Raw genomic sequence first — 10,322 nt, 5'->3', positions numbered from 1 at the left:
AGAGCCTGACAACAGGGCTCGATCTCACGCACTGTGAGATCTCACGACCTGAGCTGAAATCAAGAGTGGGACACTTAAAAGACTGAACCACCCAGGCGCCCCTGTGGCTTTTTTGTTTTTTAACTTGCATGAATCTTATACTGTGTATATAGTTCTACGATTTGCTTTTTTCCCCTCAACATCATCTTTCTGACAGTTGTGTTCAATTTGTTTTGATACATAGATATAATCTATAATTGCAAATATTATAAATATATTTCACTCATCCTGATTGCTACACAGCAGTTTATTATATAATAATAATTGTAGCTAATGCATGCATAGCAATTTCCAGGTGCCAAGCAGTCTATTTAATGAACTCAGTAAATGAAATTTTCTCTTAAGATGTATTTATTTTAGAGAGAGAGAGCAAGCAAGGAAGGGGCAGACGGGGGGGGGGGGGGACAGAAGGTCCGAAGTGGGCTCTGTGCTGTCATCACAGAGCCCGACGCGGGGCTCGAACTCACACCGTGAGATCACGACCTGAGCTCAAGTGGGACGCTCAACCAACTGAGCCAGCCAGGCGCCCCAATGAATTTTTTTTTCTTTTCAAATTTTTATTTAAATTCTTTAGTTAACATATGGTGGTTTCAGGAGTAGAATTCAGCGTCTTATCAGTTACATATAACACCCAGTGCTCATCACAAGTGCCCTCCTTAATGCCCATCACCCGTCTAGCCCATCCCCCACCCATTTCCCTCCATTAACCCTGTTTGTTCTCTCTTGTTAAGAGTCTCCTATTATTTGTTTCCCTCTCTGTTTTCATTAAGTGAATTTATTTAATGAATTCTCCCACCTATGACATAGGTGCTATGGTTGCCACATTACTTAGAGAAGAAAACTGAGGCATCCAGATGGAGTGCCTTGGCTGACTCAGTTGGTAAAGCACGACCCTCGATCTCAGGGTCATGAGTTCAAGCCTCACATTGGGTGTAGAGATCACTTTAAAAAAAAATCTCCAAAAAAACCAAACCAAAACAAAACAAAAAACAGGCATACGGAATTAAGTAACCAGCCCAAGGTCACTTTCTCTGTTGACGGACATCTAGATTTTTCCCTGCTTTTTTTCACCATGATAAACAACGATACAGTGAACATCTTTGTGCCTGCTTCGTCACGGATGCCGGTTAGTATTCTCTGGGCAAGAGTTTTCAGCAAGCAGATACCCTAAGGAATTGCTGACCCTGAGAGTAAATACGTTGTGGATTTTCACTAAACATTTGCGATGTCACATTGGCCTGTGTGATCTTGGGCAACCTTCACCTTGCTGATCCTTGGTTTCTTCCTCTGTAAAATGGGTTTCCTCAGGGCTGGCTTATAAAGGCTGAGGCAGAGATGAAAAGGGATGTCCAGGGTTCAGCAGGTGGCAGACTGGTAACTGTTACAGTCACTAATAAGAACGTTGCTGTCGCATCAGGCTGTGGGCTATATGTTGGCCAGGTTCTAACCCAGGGTACATTTGCCAAAGTTGAACAGTGATCTTTAGGACCGAACTGGAAAACTCTTCGTGGTTGCGGTCTCATTTTAAAGGATTGAAAATAAGGAACAGGAACATCTGTTAAATGTTTTATTTATTTATTTATTTATTTATCCATTTATTTATTTTGAACATTTATTCATTTTTGAGAAAGAGAGACAGACTGCGAGCAGGGGAGGGGCAGAGAGAGAGAGAAAGAGAGAGAGAGTGAGGGAGGCACAAAATCCGAAGCAGGTTCCAGGCGCTGAGCTGTCAGCCTGACGCGGGGCTCGAACTCACCAACTGTGAGGTCATGACCTGAGACGAAGTCGGAGGCTTCACTGATTGAGCCACCCAAGGGCGCCCCAAATGTTTATATCAAACCACAGCAAACAACCCAGAGGGGGCACAATGAAGCAGAGACTCAAAGTACAGAACTGGGCCATCCCGGTTGGCCATCCCAGCAGCGGATGGCTGCTGTGTGACCTTAGGCGGACCACTCCACCTTTCTGTTTGTCTATTTCTCCAGATCTCAGGAAAAAATAATTCTGCTTTCTTGCCTTGCAACTTAAGGCTGCTATGAGCAAACACAGATGGGCAGGCGGGGGTGGTGGATTGAATGAATCCTTTTTGGATTATTGAAAATAAAAGATCGGGGGTATATTTGATTTTATTTACTTATTTACTTTAGAGAGAGAGAGAGGGAGGGGCAGAAGAAGGGGGAGAGGGGGAGAGAGAGAGAGAGAGAGAGAGAATCTTTTTTTTAAAAATATACTTATTTATTTTTGAGAGAGAGAGAGAGAGAGCACAAGCGGGAAAAGGGCAGAGAGAGAGGAAGACACAGGATATGAAGCAGGCTCCAAGCTCTGGGCTGTCAGCACAGAGCCCGATGTGGGGTTTGAACCCATGAACTGTGAGATTATGATCTGAGAGAAAGAGAGAGAGAGAGAGAGAGAGAGGATCTTAAGCAGGTTCCACGTCCAGCACAGAGCCCCATGCAGGCCCCGATCCCATGACCCTGGGATCACAAACTGAGCTGAAATCAAGAGTCGGATGCTAAACGACTAAGCCAACCAGGCATCCCTGGAGTATATTTAAAGACATTATTTTCTGTACCTTAGGTTTGGCCGGGCCTCCAGAAGCCATTTTCCTGTTGCGTACGTATCTAAAACGTTTCAGAAAATGTTATCTTCACTTCCGAAATTCGTTTTCCTTAGGAGATAGAGAGAATACATTAGATTCGTGTGCTATGGAGTTTCTTCTCATTGCCGTACCAACCTCTGGCTCAGGAAACCGTTAAGGCTTTGTCTCCCCACTTACACTGAGGTGGCGGAAAGATGCTGGGGAGGAGAAGGTACCCAGACCGCAGCTCAGTCGGTTGTTTTGCCAACAATTGATGGAATTCAATTAGTTTTCCAAACCAGGTCGCTGATGGAATTGAGATTGAGTCCCTTGTCTTCCCGCCCCCTCGGCGAGGACGTTACCCGGCCCCCCCCCACCTCGTCGTGTTTAAGATTTCTTCAATCGGTTATCAGCTAAATTCAGCTTCTTTTTTATGTCAAAAATAGCTCACTGGTAGCTTGAGTAAAGCCAACTGGCACCTCTTCAAACTGGTTTGTCTGAGTCTTCGAGCCACAGGAAACGCTCCGGCCCTGTTCCTAGCTGGGACGGCATTGACGTTGGTTGGAGTGAGGCCATTTTCATTTGCTAATAAAGCCCCAGAAACCACGGTGAAGAAGCGGATGAAAGATCCTGGCTGCTGCTGGTTGCTGGGAAACGGTACAGCGCACCCCCCGGGGAAGGGAGAGGGTCAGAAGGAAACTCACCCAGAGAGCCAGAGGTGCACTCCCAGCCAAGGGCGAGTAGCGTGCTGGCTACCTTACTGCTCCAGGAGGATGGTGTGGGAAAAACAGGGCTGCAAAGAGACAGGGGGTGGGTGAGAGAGAGAGAGAGAGAGAGAGATCGAAAGCAAGGAGGACGAGGGAATACAAGTGTTTTGCTTGCATAAATCAGCTGGGAGAAGAATGGAGAATGGGTGTCCTTGAAACACAAATGACTCTGGGCGGGGGGCGGGGCGGGGCGGGGGGTGGGGCACTACATAGGTTATTGTTATTGTTATTGTTATTGTTATTGTGGTGGGTATTTTTGGAGGATACAATTTCGCCCAGAACAGGCTTTTGCTTACTTGTCAAGAACCTCACGGGCCAGGCACTGATGAGGCAACTGAGGCTCAGAGTGGTTTTAAGATATGTTTTACGGAGATGCGTGTATGGGTGTCCAGCTGACAGGGGGTGGCTCTGTGATGTGCTTGTATGAATTTGCAGATCACGGAAGTCACTCCTTCCCAAAGTTCGGTCATTGTCAAACTCACTTGGGATTTTTGCCATTTTCAAGCACCGTCCATTCAATTTTCTTTCTTTCTTTCTTTCTTTCTTTCTTTCTTTCTTTCTTTCTTTCTTTCTTTCTTTCTTTCTTCTCCACTTTTCTAAACCTGAATATCCACTTTGGTCTCATCCTAAGCAATCACGAGTTTGGTGGGTTGGTCTATTTTTTTTTCAATAATAATCATTTTTTAAAAACATTGTATTTATTTTTGAGAGAGAGAGAGAGAGAGAGAGAGAAAGCAAGTGGGGGAGGGGCAGAGAGAGAGGGAGACACAGAATCTGAAACAGGCTCCAGGCTCTGAGCCGTCAGCATAGAGCCTGACGCAGGGCTCAAACTCATGAGCCGGTGAGCTCATGACCTGAGCCAAAGTCGGAGGCTTAACCGACTGCACCGCCCCGGGTGCCCCAGAGATAAGTCTTTCAAGGAGGTAATTCAGGTAAAATGAGATTGTTCAGGTGGGCCCAGGGCGTGATGCCTGGTGCCCCGGAAGAAGAGGTGAGGACATAGGCACAAACACACGGACAGGGGCGACCCCACGACGACCAGGGAGAGGGAGACCATCCACAAGCCAAGGAGAGAGGACTCAGAACGAACCAAAGCTTGCCAGCACCTTGGCCTTGGCCTTCCAGCCTCCAGAGCTGTGGGAAAATAAACTTCTGCCGTTTCAGTCCTACAGTAGGTCGTTAGGGTGGCTCTGGCCTACAAGTCTCAAGCAGACAGAATACAAACGCACAGAATACAAATGGTCCCGGCGGTTAGTCATCTACACGCATGGCTCTATTTCGATTCAAGGTGATGACGCAAACCACAAGAAATAATAGCGGGAACTAGAGTGAGGCTGCGCCTTCTTGGCACTTTCTTCGGAATGCTGTCATCCAGGAATGTGGTTATCGCACGAGGAGGGTGACTAAGCTCCAGGGATTCGAACCCCCTGTGATCTCTAGGTATAGATCCTAGGCCTCGGTGAACCGCAATCATTTTTCATCAGGGTGACGCGTGCTAAGGGGCTTCTGGCCCAGATGTACGGTTCGAGACTCCGTGTGTGTTGTCAGATGTTTCCAATGGCCTCACAGGCCCGCGGAAGGGATGCTCATCTAAGAATGTCTTTCCAGCTATTCTGTCTTGGTGCGCGTCACTCAGCCCCCCGCTCACCACCATATGCCTTTCCCGTCGCCGACGAGACTACTTATATGATTTAATGAAGTCCCGAAACGTTTACTGATGATTATCACGTACCAGTGTTAACACACCCCAGCCCCCACAAGCTAGGGTATGCAGTTGGCAAGCTAGAGTATGCAGCTGGCGAGCTAGGGTATGCAGCTGGCAAGCTAGGGTATGCAGTTGGCGAGCTAGGGTATGCAGTTGGCGTATACCTTTCCTCACCCAGGTGGATGCGTCTGGGCGTGATCCCCATGGAAACCGTCGCCAATGAAGGAGGGTGCACTTGGCCCCTTCGGGCCACGGTGAGATGAGAATTTGGATGGGAGGAGAGGTTGGGAAAAATCAGACGGCATTGTATCGTGACTGTCACCTGTCCGTTTTATTAGACCATCGTGAGACCATTAAGACTGGGGGCTGGGTCTCACCCCCTGCTGTATACCTGTTGCCCAGCATGGAGCCCGCAACAGAGTGGTCATACGCTATGACGTAGCATTAATTGTCGGGACCCGTGTGATTCGCCACTCACTTCGCTTAATGGCTGGCATAAGCAAACACATTTAAAAGGGGCGTATTTCATTGGCCCATTAAACTGGGAAGTTCGAGGGCATGTCGGTTTCAGGCAGATGTGGATCAAGGACCTCAGTAATGCGTCCGTGCTCAAATAGGTTTTGGTATCCCCAACGATGTATTCGTATGTACCTCTATTTACCTCTCCATGTGGGTAGATTCCACCCTTTCCTTTGAAAAGAAGGACCTGAAGGTTCCTTTCCAGACCGGCATTTGAGAGAGAGCTGGTATCACTTCTCGGCCTTTTCGCTAAGATCAAGTGAGAGAGAGCTGGCGATGATGTGGTTGACACTGAGTTGTGCAAGCCCCCCAGTCGTTTGTGGCAGATCGGCATGACAATGAGCTTCTTGAGGACAGAGATGCTTAGGGATTTGGGTCACTGCTGTAACATCAGCTCCAAGAATAGTGCTGGGCACACAGTAGGCACTCAGCCGATATTTATTTAAATCACAAGCCCCTGGGGGGCCCTGGGGGGCTCAGTTGGTTAAGCGTCCCACTCTGGATTCCGGTCCAGGTCATGATCTCACAGTTCGTGAGATCGAGTCCCACGTCGGGCTCTGAGCTGGCAGTGCAGAGTCTGCTTGGGATTCTCTCTCCCTCTCTCTGCCCCTGCCCCCCCCCCCAAATAAATAAATAAACATTAAAAAAAAGTTTACAAGCCCCTGTTGGGTGGCCTTGGAGGTTGAGTTTAGAATAATGTGGGGTTAGAACTTTAAATGAGTTCCAAGTACAGCTCAGATGTACATCTATGAAATGTCTTTTGGTGGGTCCAGAGAAATGGATGGAAAAGAAAACTCTCAGCCTTACACCTGTGGGACAACAACTGAGTGCCAACCTTTCAGCTAAAGGTGGGGAGGTGTTATGGAAAATAAATTAACTAATTAAAAATGGGGGGGGGCGGGTGTTAAAGAACAGCCATGAAGTAAGGCTTGGTAAATTCAGTCCCATAGACTCCTTGGTCTGATTCGCCACTTGGGATTTCGATTATACCCAATTTTGTAGCGATTGTGCTCATCCGAGATGCCAGGCACTCACACAGCCTTACGTGTAACCCCTGCATTAGCCCTACAAGCGGGATATTCCCTGCTTCATCTCAGATAAAGTCGTGGAGGCTGAGGAACAACCTATTCAGTATCGGTTTTCTTTTCCTCTTCGAGGCCAGACCACGTTGTTGTGGGTTAAGGGAAGCAGGTTTTCTCAATTCTACACATGGACCACAGAGAGGAAGGACGGTAATTTTGTTACATCTGGTAACCCTCTGTCAATGGTGTGTTAAGTGTTATACATGAATATCTTATTTAATCCACTTGGCAGTCCTGGAAGGGAGGTATTAGCGTGTCTATTTTGCAGAAGAGGAAACTGAGGCACAGAGAAGTTTAGTAACTTACCCGTGGTCACCCAAGTCGGCCTGTCTATGCTCTGGACCACGGCACATGAATGCCTTTCACAGGGGATCTGACTACTGAGCTCTCTTGCAAACATGCTTTGGCATTAAGAGTCTTTTTCCCGCCCCTGCCATCCTTCAACGAGCCCTTGGCCAGGAGGTCCTTGGGTTGTTTTCACATCAACCTCTTGCTATCCCTCTTCCTTAATGTCCATGAAAGGAGACATTAGGTAGCGCATGGAAGCGTTGCCATATTGGAGTCTAAAGAAATGTCCGCTGAATCCATGAGTGGTCACGTGAATGCGCCTTCCAGGCAACCGTCCAGGGCTACTGAGATGTGGAAATCGGGCTGTGGCTGGTGTGAGCGACTGACTCCCAGCTCGACCCTCTGGCCACCCAGCCCCATGTCAGATTTCCCCACCGTGAAGCGAGCCGCTTTGGCTCTCGGGCCACGCTTCGATCTGCCTTCATAATCCGGCGGGAGAAGAACCGTGAAGTCAGCTCCGAGCAAGGCTGCCCCCTTCCTGCTCATTAGCCTCCTGGGGGCCTCTTGGTCTACTGGACCCCTCTACCGTTTGCTTTCTTTTTAGGGGTGTGGAAGAGGATAGAGCGCTTTGATAGAAATAAACAGAGACATTTAATATCTGGGGAAAAGAGGATGTTGTCCTTGTGACCTATGCAGGCTGCACAAACATCTTCTTTCGTTAAAATGTAAGTTGCTCCCAGCGCATTACGGATGTCTCACGGGAGATGGGTCAGCGCAGATTCACTCACTGTCTCCTCATATAAATCGAGGCACGGGAGTGGGGGTGGGGGGGTGATAGAACAGCTCAACCGGGGCAGCACGTAGCTGTGGTGTCATTAAACGGCACCTAGGTACCTCCGGGTGTTTGTTGAACCCACACCCTCGCTTTTGGGCTTTGACATTTTACACTCTCAGCTTGGTTCACCGCCCCTTTACAGACACTTCCTTTGGGAATGCTGCACGAGCTGATGTCTCGTCTGGAAGTCACCGCCTTCCAAAGAAGTGTGTCCAACTGTTCCCTCGAGACTGGAGTCGAGCGGCCTGCAACAAATTTTGGGTAATTTGCCCTGTGCAACGGGGCTCTGAGCATGGATGCCATAGTGGACGTGTACATAAGCTGTTGTGCAAAACTGAGATTGAAGGAAGCCTGAAGGGGGAAAGATGGGGCGACAGGAATCACGAATATTGAGCATTCAGTGGGTTCAGGGAATGTGGGTGATATGTATTACTTAGCTGTGAGCAGGTGACACATATTTTTAAAATTTTATTGTTGGGGGGGAGGGGCAGGAAGAGAGAGAGAGAGAGAGAGAGAGAGAATCCCAAGATGGCTCCATGCTGTCAGTGCAGAGCCCTAGGTGGGGCTTGATCTCACAAACTGTGAGATCATGACCTGAGCTGAAATCAAGAGTCAGATGCTTAACTGAACGAGGCACCCTGGTGCCCCTGTAGGTGACACATATTATTTAGATAGTCATTTAACTATCTCCTTAATATGATAAGGGGAATCCTGAAATTACTTTTTTTCTAAAATTTTTTAAATGTTTATTTATTTTTGAGAGAGAGAGAGAGAGCGAGCGTGAGGAGGGGAGGGGCAGAGAGAGAGGGAGACACAGACTCCGAAGCAGGCTCCGGGTTCTGAGCTTGTCAGCACAGAGCCCGTCGGGGGGGGGGGGGGGGGACCCGAACCCACAAACCCTGAGATTGTGACCTTGGTTCCCCAACCCCCATTCGGATGCTTAACTGACAGCCACCCAGGAGGCCCTGGAGGGAGGTCTTTATGGTGGTAATTAAGTTAAAAGAGGTCATTAGGGCGGGCCCTAATGCAATATGACTGATATCCATACAAAAAGGGGAAATTTGGACACAGAAACACCACAGAAGGCAAACACCATTGCTGGCACCTTGATTTCAGAGAAGCCTCCAGAACTGGGAAATGATAAATTTCGGTTGTTTGAGCCACTCAGCCTGTGGTGCTTTGTTACAGGAGCCGTAGGAAACTAATCCAGCCTTGGAGAAGGGTCAAGGGCAGTGACTCCTTCAGGGACCACATGTGTGCCTTTGGTGGCCAGGGAGAGTTCAGGGTGACTCATTTCAAACTCCCGTCCCGAGAGCCAGCCAAAGAACACGCCTGATGAGGGTCGGGGTTCTCTTGGCTTGGAAAGACCGCCTTGCGTTTTTACTGGCGCTTCTGGGAGGAAACGCTGTACAAGACGGTTACCGGCATCCGCGTGCGCATGAAAAGCATCATAGAGACACGTCTAGGTATCTGCTCATTTTTCGTTACTGGTTAAATATCAGACCCTGATCGGGCCCAGTGACTGCACCAAAGTAATCACAACAGCTAACGTTTCCAGATCCCTCGCCTGGTGCTTTTCATCGAGGATCTCCCTAACCCCTCGCAACAATTCCATGAGGGGACGCAATAATTATCCGCTTTTCACACGCGAGAAAACGGGGGCCCGGAGATGTCAGGGCACTTACCCCTCTGGGCAGGCTCTTGTCTGGTGGTGATCGCGGCCAGTAGGGTACCACCCTCGCACCTGCCGGTGGGTAGAAAAAGGCCTCTTCCCTGTCTTTCCGGCAAAAGCCCTCTGATTGGATAGAATTTGGACACGTGCCTGTTGCTGAACCAATCATTGTGGTTGACGGATGGAAGATGCTGATTGGCCGCCTCTGGGGTAAGAGGCGTGAAGAAGGGGGTTATTTCCCAGAGAAATCCAGGGGCCTGGAGCCAGAGGAGGGGGATGCCGCTCTCTGTGGCCCAGCAAGCTGTGCTAGGGAGCACCTGCCGTTGTTTTTCTCCGAAGCAGCTCACGGCTGCTGCCTCACTCAGCCCAGGTCTGTGTGTTTATTTATTTATTTTAAACGTTTATTTATTTTTGAGACAGAGAGAGACAGAGCATGAACGGGGGAGGGTCACAGAGAGGAGGAGACACAGAATCTGAAATGGGCTCCAGGCTCTGAGCTGTCAGCACAGAGCCCGACGCGGGGCTCGAACTCACGGAGCGTGAGATCATGACCTGAGCCGAAGTCGGACGCTTAACCGGCAGAGCCACCCAGGCGCCCCAGGTCTGTGTGTTTTTGATGAACCAGGAAGTTGGTTCGATCTCCACCTGGCCTTAAGCAATTCTCCCTCACTCTTTGTCCACACCAGTCTCCCTGGTTTGAAACCAGAAGCGCCAATCTATTTCTGATGCTTTAAATAACCACCCCTGGGCGTTGAACCCGGGACCTGAAACCGTGCAGCCGGAACCTTAAAACTCCTTTCCTGGGCAAAAACGGGAAGGTGGGGATAGTCGGGGCTG

The 10,322-nt window shown here is 49.0% G+C and overlaps 1 long non-coding RNA gene across 1 annotated transcript; it reads right to left on the bottom strand.

The window, feature by feature from the left end:
• Positions 1 to 1,773: 1,773 nt before the first annotated feature.
• LOC107179386 lies at positions 1,774 to 9,650 on the bottom strand. Its single transcript, XR_001510007.2, has 4 exons — positions 9,499 to 9,650; positions 3,322 to 3,410; positions 2,612 to 2,707; positions 1,774 to 1,813 (listed from the first exon to the last, which is right to left on the bottom strand). It is a non-coding gene; the product is annotated as an uncharacterized LOC107179386 (long non-coding RNA).
• Between the last annotated feature and the right edge of the window lie 672 nt (positions 9,651 to 10,322).

This window comes from Panthera tigris, chromosome D3 (assembly GCF_018350195.1).
Source record: "Panthera tigris isolate Pti1 chromosome D3, P.tigris_Pti1_mat1.1, whole genome shotgun sequence".
NCBI lineage: Eukaryota > Metazoa > Chordata > Mammalia > Carnivora > Felidae > Panthera > Panthera tigris.
This window is presented reverse-complemented; position numbering and strand designations above follow the sequence as displayed.